The 13,646-nt window shown below is 50.3% G+C and overlaps 1 protein-coding gene across 1 annotated transcript in view; it reads right to left on the bottom strand.

Moving 5' to 3' along the window:
- The window catches only part of LOC149852718 (uncharacterized), a 56,173-nt gene that overhangs the window by 31,701 nt on the left and 10,826 nt on the right, over positions 1–13,646 (bottom strand). The window contains exon 4 of the mRNA XM_090028404.1: positions 2,177–10,277. The gene's annotated coding sequence lies outside the window, so the exon portion shown is untranslated. The remainder of the gene's footprint in view (positions 1–2,176; positions 10,278–13,646) is intronic.

Genomic DNA, 13,646 nt, shown 5'->3' with positions numbered 1-13,646 from the left:
TCCCTTCCCAGCGCTGCTGCTGCCTGCCCCAAGTGCAGTGCAGCCCTATCCCTATCCCCCCGGTGGGAACAGCCCAGCACAGCCCCGGTCGCATCCCACAGCCACAGCCCACCCTACCCCACATGCAGATCCAGGGCACACGCCTTCCTGGGGTGCACCCAGTGGCAGCAGCCACCACCCCGTCTTCATGCCAGGCACCTCCCTGGGAAGCCACTCACAGCTCCGTCCTGCGCCCGCCCCAGCTGTGCAGGGCCTGCCCCTGCCCCGCTCCCTTCTCCCACAAACTCACCTACTGGGGGAAGGGCTCGTGTGCGTATCCACACATGTGCTTCGTCTCCCATATAATTTTTTCTCCCTCATATGCCGACATAGATACTTTTTGCTGGGAAAGAGGGTGATCGCCATCAATAGACCCGGATCCCGGGGCCTGTTCTTCTCTGTGCTTGGCCAGCCCCATGCTAAAGCTAGCTCACAACTCCGGTGCAGCACCTGGTGCCCAACAGCATGTGTAGGGGAATGGCTCTTTCCTTGCCAAATGTAGGGAGAAAAAGAGACAGGCCGTGGGCAAGAGAAAAAAAAAAGGTGGGGGGCAGGGCGGTTTTTGTGCCTGGGAACTGATCTTTTGCCACAAAGGTGAAAGTGGCAAAGCCAAAGCAGTACAAGCCCCTGGACCGGTGAGTTCCAGCTTTTGCGGACTCACTTTCTGATCTCTTGTCCTGTCACGAGCGTTTGGACTGCTCTAGGAGTAGAGACAAGAGTAGGATGAGCTCAGGGTTACAGGCACCTTGGATACCCAAACCCCCAAGTTAAAAAAACCCACGCCTGCTCCTGTTCCTGTTCTCTGGCGTGTCATGGCCCCAAGTTCCTCCTGCCGCAGCGCCTCTTGGACCCTTCGTGCCCGAGCCCTGCTCACCGAGGCTGGGCCTGCCGGGCCCTGCTCTTGACAGCTTCTGCAGCTGTTGCCTGAAGACAGTGCAAGGCAGAAAGACAAGGTGCATCCTTACCCTTGCAGCCTGACTAGCTCAGCTAGTTGACCATGAGCCTCTTAATCTCAGGGTCATGGGTTCAAGCCCCATGTTGGGTGTGTGGTACCTTTGTTCCCAGGCCATAACTTGGCAGCTTACCCTGAGATGCTGCTCTTGGCAGGAAGTCACCTTGTATCCCCCACCTGGATGTCTCTGTCCTGCCATTTGTGTGCCATGGGATGGCCAGGATGGTGCCAGGAACATGGTGCAGAGACCACCCCTGGCTGTGAGAGCTAGGGATGGGGATTGGGGTGCCAACACTTGGGGACCAGAAACAGGGCTTGGGCGTCACCTCCAAACACTGCTGCCCTTGGGGGTGAGGACTCAGGTCTCATGGGGTGGGAGCCCATGCCCAGCAAGTGGCTCTTCAAGTGGGACAAGGCGCTGATGGTAGCTGGGCGTATCCCAGCCGTGATTCTGGCCAGCCAGCTCCATGGAGCCTGCAAAGTGCTGGTGGGCAGTATGTGCTGGGAGAAGCAGACATGCAGGAGTGGCTGCACTGAGCTCAAAGCTCAGCCTGGCAGCAGCTGGATTTCCATGCCAGGGGAAGGGCTCGGCCCTGTGCGGGTGCCTCAGAGGACCCCACATCCTGGCACTTCCCCAGGTGGGAATTCAAGTTGGCCTAAGGTACAAGGTGGTTTTCCTCTTCAGAATGCAGGCGCCACCCTTGTATAAAATTCAGAGAGCTGTGAAAAGGTGAGTGAACATAGGAAAGGATGATCCTATCGTAAGTGCACGTGCAACTAGAGCAATCGTCTCATCCAATGTGAGGACAGTCCCAGGGCAGAGATGAGTAAGTATATAGGTTGGCAGATACTGCAGAGCTTAAGACAACCTTCATGGGTATCATGGATTTGGAAAAAAGAAGAATAAAAAGGAGACACATTTTACCGCACATGAAATCCCATTATGTGGAAATGATCTAGAGTTTCCCAAAGCAAGGAGAACCCTAGAACTGCGTCCAAAAGAGAGGGCCATCCAAGACAGATAAAGAAAGAGAGGTATAACCACAAAGAAAATGTGATATCTTGTGAGAGCCCAGTGGCCTGACACAGTGTCCTGCTTGATGACTTTGAGGTACTCACAAAGATATAACAGAAAGAAAACTGGTGGCGACATGACGTGGTAGAAATCAGCTTATAAGAGAATACCTGAAATATGTAGAAACTCCACCTATGGTCTTCTTATAAGAAAAAGCTTGATGCAGATACAATCTGGAATACAGGGAAGCCGTTGGGCCTTATAGGTACTGAAGCAGTCTTCAGCGAAACTGTGCCAAATAACAAAAAAACAGGTGCATAGAAGACATATTATGAGAACTGATTGAAAAGTGAATGACCCAAAGAACATTTGCAACTGTTGACACTGTCTACCCAGGCTGTGGAAGATCCTGAAACTTTAGGAGAGATACAGGATGGGAATTATTGTGTTTCACCTAGAAAACTGAACCAAGTAAGAGACTGGGGCTGGAAGGGGACTAATATGAAATCCCATCTCTTGTTCAAAGAGAGAGGCAGTAAATACTAGCATCCCAGTGAGAGCAGGACAGTTCCTTATCCACTCACTGAAAAAGGTACGGAAACAGCTGTTACAGCCAGAATGCAGAGGACCACTGGAACGAGTGATAACCAGGATGCTTTTACAAGCGTGCAGAAATACTCAAACAAATTCAAGTTAATTACAGAAAAGAAGAAAAAAAAATCTTTCTCCATGGGCTTGGTGGAGCTAGAAAAAGCATTTGAGCACTTCCCTAAGGAAGTCCTTTCTGGGAACTAGAGAGAAAAGCCAGCACCAGAGAAGCAAACTGACTTAGAAAAAAAGTAAGGGCCTTAAACCCGCACACAAGTCAAAAGAAGCCCCTGTATTAGAGATTGTCTGGAAATGGAAACTGGCTTTTATGAGGCCCTGCACCTAGCCCACTTCTTTTGATTAAAGGGATGGGCATTTGCTATGCAGAGGGATTTGAGGAGGACAAGACAACTTCTGAGAATGGCAGGGTGATCTCGACAGCATAGATCTTAAAGTAAATACAGTGAAGCCAGAGCCTGTGGTCTATGGAGATGAAGATGCTGAGAAAGAACATGTGCCGAAGCTTCCTGTCACCCCCTGTTCAAAGCACTGAGGTTCCATTATGTCTAAAACATGTCACGAGAGAAGGAGTCGAGGAAACGCATGATACATGTGCTGCAGTAGGAGAGGCTGACAAGACTTCGATTAATTTGTACTGGGTTGTTGCACAAAGGCGGTTCGTTTCTCTGGAGGCCACAAAAATTACAGACACACACTCATTAGATGGCACAAAAGGTGTATTTGCAAATAGGGTCAGAGCAGAGTCAAGAACTCAGATTACTCCGAACCAACAAAGGAATTTTGCAGGGAATATTTATCTTCTCCCTCCTGGGCATGTGTGCAGAAACAGGAACTCTTACAGCTCACTTCTGTTTCATACAAGCATACATGTGGTTACATCACTACATACATCGCATGTATAGTATAATTAACTACTTAAGTATGCAGGGCGGAGAGGTAAATATGCATCAGCTAATTAAGCATGCTCAGAAACTACAGCAGGTCGCCAAGAGTTCAAATCCCCCCTTCTTTCAAGGACACAGTCAGTTGAATTCCAGCTTCTGTAATCTGTATGAGAAAGGCTAGGGAGAAGCTGGGGGAGAGTCTGCAATTTAGCATAAGAAAGGCTGTGGCAAAGCTGGGAAAGAAAAAAGTCCTTGGCAGTATTTCTTATCAGGTGCAAGATGCAAGCTGTGCATTTCTAACAATATTCCATTTCTAACAGGGTCATGAGTAAAGAAGGGGAAGGGATTCAGACAGCACTGAACTGAGTATTCTGGGATTGTTAAATGTATTGGGACAGAACCAAATGAAGGAGGATGTATCGCTGTGAGATGAGAGAGAAGCCTGATCGCCAACGTAACAGTAGGGAGAAAGTGGGCATAGGTGACTGGTGCCTCTTGGCTCTGGGGAAGCACCAGCACTGATCGCCGACTGCAGCTGGGGTGTTTCCTGGTGGCCAATCAAAGACCCCAGAATCACTGGCGGCAAACAAAGCACTGCTGGCTAAACTGCCAGCGCTGCCAGTGTTCTTCATTCCCCAGCCAGCAAGGGCAATTATGGGGGGGGCACATGCCTCCCCCCATGCCCCTCCACGTCGCCCATGGAAGTGGGTTTGAACCACCAGCTAGATGTTCATGAGATGAGGGAGAAGACAAGAAACTTCAGAGGTCACATAGGTCTAGGGAAAAGCAAGACCCAGAGCTTTACCCAGGGAAATGAGGGCTTGGTAATTCCTCAGCATCTGGTCCCAGTAAAGCCCCTTGTCTTCATCTTCCAGCAGCTCCCACTCCTCTTGTGTGAAATACACAGCCACATCCTCATAGGCCTCCCAGAGCTGCAGTCACAAGCATTACACCATCAGTGTCTCCTGGTCCAGCTGCCTCCAGCCCCTGCTGCCCTGTCTGCAATTCCTCTCTGCTACAACTGTGTGCCATCTTGTTTTACTTGCTCAGTCCAACTGGAAGGGAGCTCCAGCTAATGCCGGCTTGGGGGGCTTGTAGCTTCCATCACTGGAACCTTGCCACTCTTCAGATTTCTCTGCTGCCCCTTGCCTGGTCCTGGGGAAGGGCCTCGCCTCAGGCACCAGCCTGAGGAGCTTTCATCTGCTGCCAGTAATCAGGTCTCCACTGTTGTGGGGACATCTGCAGCAGGACCAAGTTCTGAGGTGGCCTGCACATGACCCAACCCAGCCACAAGTCACGGGGGGCTGTCATATCCCAGAGACCTCGCCAGCCCCTTCTTGGGCACACAGGGCTCATGTTGGGGTGGGAAAGGGGCAGCAAGTGCTACTGATGGGGCAGGAGTGAGATTACTGCTTGTACCCGGGGCAGCGCCACAAGGCCCAGCTAAGGGAAAGCATCTTTTTGCCAGGTGCTGAGCACATGCTGTGAGAACCACCAGAGCCCCCAGGCAGGCTGCTGTCTGGCCGCAGGAGCCAGAGCTCTGTGCCACCAGTGGCAATGTGTAGGGAGTGCACGTGCACCCCTGAGAGCGCTAGTGTACCCTCTGACAGCCAGCACTCCCTGCTTAGGTGATGGGTAGGCAGGGCAGGCGGGAGCACCGGTGTCCCCCCGCGAGTGCTGGCTGGGGAACAGGGGCACCAAGAGAAGTGCTGCTGGCACTTGTGTGCCCTGCTCATGCTTCCCAGTCAGCAAGATTGGCTGCAGGGGGACTCCCCCCTGGTCACTGACTGGCCACTGCAAGGGCATGTGCCCCCCCAACTCAGGAGGCAACAGTCGCCCATTTGTGGCACCCTGACCACTGGGCTACAAATCCTGGGGGGCTCTGTCATGAGCAAGGACAGGGGCAGGCATCTGAGCCTCTCCCCCTGTACCAGGACCCTGGCTCCACAGGGTCCTGCCCCCCAAATACTGCCACCAGAGCCCATAGCTCCTGTATATGGGCCCCAGCTTCAGCTTAACTGCAAAGCCCCTGGGCCTGTCCCATCTCCCCCCGGAGCACAGGGTCTGACCACCCTGCCCTGCACACCTCCCGGGCTTCAGAGACACCAGTGCACAGAGCCTGCCCCCCACATAGTGCCCCGCACTCCTGACCCACAGCCCCTGCCCTCGTGCCTGATCTGGCGTCTGCACTGCTCCCACTTCTGTTTTTGCTTCCCCCCCGGCAAAAGAAGCAGAACTGGCACAGGGAGGGGGTTGTGACAGAGGTGCCCCCCTGGGTTGCGGAGGGACCAGGGGAGGAGATTCTGGGGTGCCAGAGGGTGTTACATCCAATGACACTATTATGGGTCTTGTATCCGGTATGGAAATGAAGACATGGCTGTTCTTAACTATGACCATATTTATTAAACCCTAACAGTTACCATTCTAAATCCAAAAGCCAAAATAACCTCAGCAGTTACGCTTCTGTTACTGTCGTTAGTCAAAAGCAACATGCTCACCACCCTGAGATTGAATGAATGCAACGTCACTGGTTCATCAGCCCATAAGGTCCTGTCCGAGGTTCCCAACTCCTTCATCTGAGTTCTTTCAGGATTAAGCTCCGAAGTGTACGCTCTCGCTCACCTCTCTTTATATACCAGATAGTTGCATTTCTTAATACATATAATTAGCTTAAGCCTTCTTCCTAATGCATATTAATAATTTTGCTTCTGTTTGCCAAATGTGGTTACCCTTAACTGGAATTTTTTATTCCAAGTTAATCTTTTCATTTTTAGCCAGGGGTAGGTTTTGCTCTGACTGTTCTTCTTTTGGCCAGACTATATTTTTTCACTTTAGTTAGCCAACTTCCCAATTCGTTTTAAGTCAGGGACAGTATTTTTCCGTCTGGTCCCTTCACCAGGTGCATGTCTTTACCACATTTCAAGCTAAGCATGCAGCTTAAGCTAAACACAAAGGTCAAAACTCAGGCCTGAAGGCCTCTGGATCCCAACAAGGGCTGGGGCAGTTTGTAGAGCAGCAGAGGGACTTGCGAGGGGCAAACCCTGGAGTCTGAGAGGAGGCAGGGGCAGTTCCTTAGGTGGGGGAGGGACTGGGGGGGGCCAAGCAACAGTCAGACAGACCACGTAGATACACTCTGCACTAAAGCATCTACCACTGCACTTGTCAGAGACGGGAGATTGAGCTTCTTCAGTTTCTAGCAGGGAAGATCTTTCCCTCTTCAACTCGCAAAGCCATATGTGTGCGATATGCCAGGGCATGTTATATGCTAGAAAATGTGGTCACTTTGTTCTTCCTCTGCTTTTATTCTTGCTTCTTGTAGAGTGAGAGCATTCACTTGCATTTCAGTGTGAAAACTGCTCTCACACAACAATGTTCATTCATTACATTTTTTAGAGGACTGGATGGGGACGGGGCATTGCTACCCTTCCTGGGTCCCACACGTACATCTAGAGGTTGAGAGCGTGATGGTGCAGTTGGGGAAATCACATCTTTAGGGCCTATTTTTGCAAGGGAGAGTGACCCAGAAACAGGAGGGCTAATGGCACAATGGCTTTCAACAATTTGACCTTTTTTTGGCCTAGTTTGTTGTGGGGTGTTTTTTCCAATTTAATATATAATCTAGCAAATGAATGCCCAGTCCAGGAGTTGTTTGTTTTTTGCTTTGATCTTCAACTGAATAGTGCAGCCCAAGTTCCCCCAAAAGATTAGTAAAGCTTCTAGTTTCTCTTTAACAGGAGAGGAATGTAGGTAGTGTTACATGTGACAATGCACCGCTCTGCCGGTACCCCACTCTTCAAAATCCACCCGCGCCCAGAGAACTGCAAACCTGGCAGCCCGAGTTCAAGGGCAGGTGGATTTGGGCACAGAGTTGAAAGGAGGGGGCTTTAGAGGCAGGCCAGGGAATGGAGAATGGCCTGGTCTGGGGATAGTGGGGTCAGGTTAATTGAATATGCTGTCATAATAGGGTGATATCCTTGGTGTGATGATGGCTCTGTGTATCAGAATGGAATCAGTGTAATATATGTAGATTTATGCGAAGCTCACCCAATCCCTTATCTGAGGAGTAGATAACAGGGGAACAGAAAAGCTGTGCTGTGCTCTGTGTGTGTGCGTGTGTGCACGTGCACATGCGCATGAAGGTCTACTCTAGACCATTGCATCAGCCAGAAGGGGCAGATGTGGGGCCAGTAACAGCAATATCCCAAATTGATGGGGTAGGAATGGGGGATTTTCATGCCCTTGGTGTCTGCGGGGAAAAGAATCCAGCAGAGCAGAGGGTGATTCAGCTGAATGGACACAAAAGGGCACAAGATCACCATGAACAAGACTGACATCTTGTTATCCTTGCACTGTGCAGCTTGCTTTGGTTTCATTACAATTTCATTTGTACCTGTTGGGGCTGACCCAGGAAAAATCATGGATCCGTTCTAAGCACTTGGAGGAGAAGATGATCAGGAGCCATCAGCCTGGATTCACCAAGAGCAGGTCATGCCTGAGCAACCTGATTGCCTTCTATGATGAGATGACCAGTTCTGTGGATGCGGGGGAAGCAGTGGGTGTGATGTACCCAGAGCCCCCAAGTTCAAATTGGGGGGCACATGGATGCCATACAGACTCCCTGGGCTAGAATTGGGGGGTGCCAGGTGCTATACAGACCGCACAGGGTGAGATTGGGGCACAAGTGCTGTACAGACCTCCAAGGTCATGAACAGGGGGTGCCAGGCACTGTGGCCAGGATCAAAGCCCCAGGCCTACGAAGCTCACTCTGTCCGTACCTGTGGAGCTCCCTGCCACAGGAGAGGACGGGGAGGAGGGGACATCACTGACGGGGCAGAGGAAGGAGCTCCATGGGCCTGGCAGGGCCCCGTGCCCCTGTGACAAAGGTGGCCATGGCATGTGCCCTCCAGGCAGTAGTGTAGCGACAGGGTGGGAGGGCATGGCCCCAGGTGTGGCCAGGGTGGGGCACTGACCAGGCCCTCCTGGGGTATTTGGTCCCCTGGCAGCACTTCCAGTTTCGGCCTGGGCACTTCCGGCCTTGACGATCAGCCACCAAGTGACACCCCCCACCCCACAACTGCTCGGTGAGCGGTGGCAGACAGGGGGTGGGGCACACATGGAAGTATTGCTATTGTGGTGGTGGTGGTGGTGTTTTGTTATCATAAATGGTCATGTTTTGTTGTTGTTCTTGTTATAATTAATGATAATATCAATAATAAAAATAATGATAGCATTCTTCAAATGCAATGACAAAAATAATAATATTTTAAATTGCCACTACATGTTCACTAGAAATAACATGTCTGTCAAATACATTTTGGCTCTTGGAACAAACTCCACACTCTTGATTGATTGATTGACGGCCTGGTGCATTTCTTAAGAGCTCCACCAGATCTGCTTTCTCCCAGCTGCCTGCTGATAACCAGCAATATTTCTTTTGAACTTTTAGGAATGCTCCTTTCCTGCAGAATCAGGATGGCTTAATTGGTGGTGGGTAATGAAGTAATTCATTGACATTCATTAGACATGCCAGGCTTTGTCCAGCATCCCACAGGCTTTGTCCAGGCATCTGATCTGGGAGGAATTTCTGGCACCTGGCGGGGAAGACCCTGATCCCCACCTTCAGGATCCCCATTGCTCTGGCAGGGATCTGGGCCTGGAGATCCCCTGGATGCCTGGAGATTCCCCCCATAATCCTCTCAGCTGCTTGCAAGTGAGCCCCAAAGGAGATGTGCATTATAGTGCCAACAACAGGGGCTCCAAGCAAGAGGAACCCCATGGGCACGAGGAGGTCCTCCAAGCGCACCACCCCCTTTCTGGGCATCCCCTCCTACTGCACCCACCCTGTGATGGCCACAGAGTTTCCTTAGCATCGGGGGAAAATGTTTGGCCTGCTAGGGAACCCATGTATCCAGGGTGTATGCGTGCGTGTGCGTGCGTGTTCAGAACACTTGGACTTGAATGGGCTCAGGTGTGTTAGAGCCCAAATATCTGGGGGAAAGGGGGTGTCAGACGCCTGGGTCCCCATCATCCAAGTGGCTCTGGCAGGTCCCAGCCCAGATGCCTGGGTTTCCTGCCCCATGCTCAGCTCCAGCCCCATCCTCCCCACCCTGCTCAGCCACAGGGGCACCTGGATCAGCGGCAGGGGGCCCTGGTTGGGGTGGGGGCTGTGTGGTTGCAGGGTCTCCTGGAGCAGCAGCAGACTCTGGCATTGAATACAAACTGACCCGTCCCTGCCCCTGTCATCAGGCAAGAGGAGCACCTAGCTATGAAACAACCTTGGACATGAGCTGATGAAGAAATAAATAAGTACCCGTAAGATGACACAGAGGTTCTGTCCATCCCGACTTTCTTATGGTCCCGCAGGATGGTCAAATTGGCAGGATTGGCACTTTGGAGGTTGGATAGTCAGTGCTGCTGATCCAATTGGTTCAATCCTGGAGGAAGGCACTTGAGGCAAGGTGGGTAAGGAGCTAGATGCAAGTGTCTGCCTCGCCCATCTGCCCTTGGAGGGGAGGGATGCTGGCAGGGCTGGTTCCATTTGTCCAAACTTTGCCATTGAGAGATGCTGTGGCGCCAAATTGATCAGTGGATGCTGTGCCATGGGACTGATCAGGTTGCCTGCCACATTTCTTATAGATCCATGAGGTACAACCACGTTTCCAGAGGTAAGACAGACGACGCTACAGAACAGCAACACAAATAGCAACAGCAACAGCAGCAGCAACAGCAACGCCAGTAACAGCGCCCTTATCAATCGATGTGGAGGAGCTCTTTGAACCTGCAATCAAACAAGAGCCCCGTCAGCCACCGGCTGTGTCAGGAGTCACAGGGGCCCCACAAGTGAAGAGCAGGTGCCCCATAGGCTGGCTTGGGGCTATACATTAGCATGAAGGGTGTCATGCCCCCTACTCCCACACATCTCAGAGTGCCTGTGCCCACCTCAGCACCTTGTTTTAAGCCAGAGGTGCTCATCCCCTGGCCTGCGAGCCAAATGTAATTCCCGGAGCTGTGGCATCCAGCCTGCTGAGATCCCCCCAGGTCAGGAAATGTGGTAGCGGGGGAGCAGTAGCAATTCATACAGCCACTCTCCCCAGCTGCCAAATCCCCAAGCCCTGTTGCAGTGGCAAGGATGGGGTCAGAGCCAGGCCACAGCCCCTTCCCCACCCCCCCCACAGGGCCAGGTAAAGCCCCTTAAACCTCCCCACCCCACAGTGGGACTTGGTCACAAGCTATCTTCCACTTCCCACCCACAATAGGCACTGCCCATCTGACCCGCTGGGCAATGGGTGCTGTTCATCCAGCACCGCTAGCTAGGCCACTGACAGCTAATAAAAGGGTGCTGTGAGATCCCAAACATAGTTCTTCCTGCCAGGTCACAGGTGAAGTGTGGTTGTGAGACCTAGCCTCAGTTCCCAACACATGGTCCCAGGCTCCCCCACCCACACCAGCAACAGGTGATTCCCAAATGATGGACTGGACTTTAGCAGAACTTGAATCCATTGCAGAGTAGAGCCAAGTATCTCTACCTGCAGCAGAGACTAGTCCAGTACTGAGGCTGGCTACAGAGACCATGTAGGCACTCCAAGTTGCACCACCAGAAGAGTTTGATTTCCAGTCCCCTGGAATATGGCCTTGATGGATCAGGCATTCACTTCAGGGAAGTGTCTGGTCTGGACAAACAGTCGGAAGCTTACCAACTGAATACTCTCATCTACTCTGTGGGAGATCAGGGGAAGATATTCTGTCTTTACCACCTCTTACAAATGCAAAGAAAAAGCAATATGCTGCAGTGACAGAGGCATTAACTGATCATTTTCTGGCCAAAAGAAATGTAATTTATGGATGAGCTAGATTCAATCTCTGTAAACAGGAGCCTTCAGGACCTGTGGACAGATTCATCACATCTTTGTGCACAATGGCCGAATCCTGCCAATATGGACAGCTTGAGGAACTAATTAGGGATCACTTAGTTGTGGGGCTGTATGATATACAGCTCTCACAAAGATTACAGTAGGACCCTGAGTTAATGCTCCAGAAGGAGGCTTGCCAGTCAGAGCTAGTTAAACAGAAACAAAGCGAAATTAAGAGTGATTCTCAGTCCTGTCAGGCATTAGTTAATATGGATGTAGTACACATTGTAAAAAAAGACACACAAATACTAATAGAGTTGACAGGCACAACGAACAAAGGGAGTAGTCCCATTTGCACCCACAGCGGCAAACAAGCAGAAAAGGAGGCCAATGCCATAGGTGCAGTCAAACCCCAGGACACAGTCGTGCTCAGTGTCCTGCTATGGAAGAGAGAGCGAGAGATGTCAGCGATGTAAAAAGAAAGGTTACTTTGCTTTGGTTTGTTGCACCATCATCAGTGTCTGCGAAGTCACAGAACGGGATGCAGAGGATTGCACAGTACTTTTAGATGGAGTTAGAGTCTTCTCATCAGATCCAGGAGTCTGGATGACAGAAATTGAGCTCAAGGGACAGCCAATGCCATTTAAAATAGATACAGGAGCAGCAGGCTCGGCTATCCCCAATTATTATTACAGCCCACATAGAGATGGGATTCTCCTTACCTCTAATGAATAGCTACGAGGACTAGGTGACCCTACCCTCAAAGTACTGGGATCCTTTAATGAAAAGATGACACTGAAGTGGAGATGCGTAGACCAGGAAGTCTGTATGATTAGTAATCTTCTGTGCCTTCAGCTGGCTTACCAGCTACAGAGGCACTGCAACTTGCCCATCAAGTACATGAAACAGTGGACCAGAAATCCTTGGAGCAGTACTACAGAACCAAATACCCATCTGTCTTTTCTGGTCTTGGAAAAAAAAATGTCAGATGAATATCACATATGCCTAAAAGCTGATACCATTCCATACGCATTAACTACTCCAAGGCAGGTACCTTTGCCACTAATGGACAAAGTTAAAGAACAGCTAACATGCATGGAAGAACTAGGAGTAATTACAAAGACTGAAGAACCTACTCCTCAGGGTTCTGGGATGGTGGTTGTGCCAAAATCCAATGTTAAGATTAGGATATGTGTTGACCTCACAAATACATGTGGAGAGACACATTCTTCTTTCTGTGGAACATAGCTTGGCTCAATTTGCAGGAGCCAAAGTTTTCACAAAAACAGATGCATCGGCAGGGTTCTGGCAGATTCCTCTAGCTGTTGAATTGCAACTTATTACTCTCCTGGATTCTTTCACTTTTGGACATCACAGATATTGGATGGCCTAGGTGTTCTCTGCCATGCCAATGGTATTTTGGTTTTTGGGACCACCAAGGCACAACATGATACGAGAAAGTGGGATTCAGTGCTCAGAAAACTCCAAGTAACTGGAGTTACACATAATGAAAAGTGCACCTTTGCAGCTTATGTTTGTGGGACAATGGATTACACCATGCAGAATTCAACCAAATCCATCAAAAGTTGTAGCTATCAAGGGATTCTCTGAACCCAAGGATATCCCAGGATTACACAGATTTAGGCATAGCCACATATTTGGGCCATTTTGTGCCAAACTTGGCTACAATATCAAAGCCTTTAAGAGACCTCTTAAGTGACAAGAGCATATGGCTCTGGGGACCGCTACAGCAGTCACCCTTCAATGAGAACAAATCTATACTCAGTTCCTCCCTGATACTGGCCCAATATGATCCAACACAAGAAACTTTTCTTGCAGCAGATGCTTCATCATATGGGCTTGGAGAAATGTTACAACTATGCCAGGAAGCAGGCCCCTAGGCCCCTATTGCTTTTGTGTCAAGAGCGCTGGCTCCACCTGAAATTCGATATGCACAAATAGAAAAAGAAGCACGAGCAGTTACATGGACATATGAGTGACTCAGAACCTTCCTTGTGGGCCTGACTTTTACTTTACAAACGATCACCAGTCATTTGTGTCTCTGTTAGGAGACAAACCTCTAAATGAACTCCCACTAAGAATCCAGAGGTTTTGTCTCAGAATGCTGAAATTCCCCTACAATATAGTACACGTCCCTGGAAAAGAGTTAAACAGCTGATACTCTTTCTAGGGCACCATTACAGACTCCACTGTCTCCAGAAGAACTCTGCCAGGAGCAAGATATTGCTGTTTACATGGACATTACTGAGGATGGGATACCCATATCTGTTTCACTA

This window comes from Crocodylus siamensis, chromosome 15 (assembly GCF_052110815.1).
Source record: "Crocodylus siamensis isolate JL-2025a chromosome 15, ASM5211081v1, whole genome shotgun sequence".
NCBI lineage: Eukaryota > Metazoa > Chordata > Crocodylia > Crocodylidae > Crocodylus > Crocodylus siamensis.
Note: the sequence above shows the minus strand (reverse complement) of the source record. Positions and strands in the feature narration are given on the sequence as shown.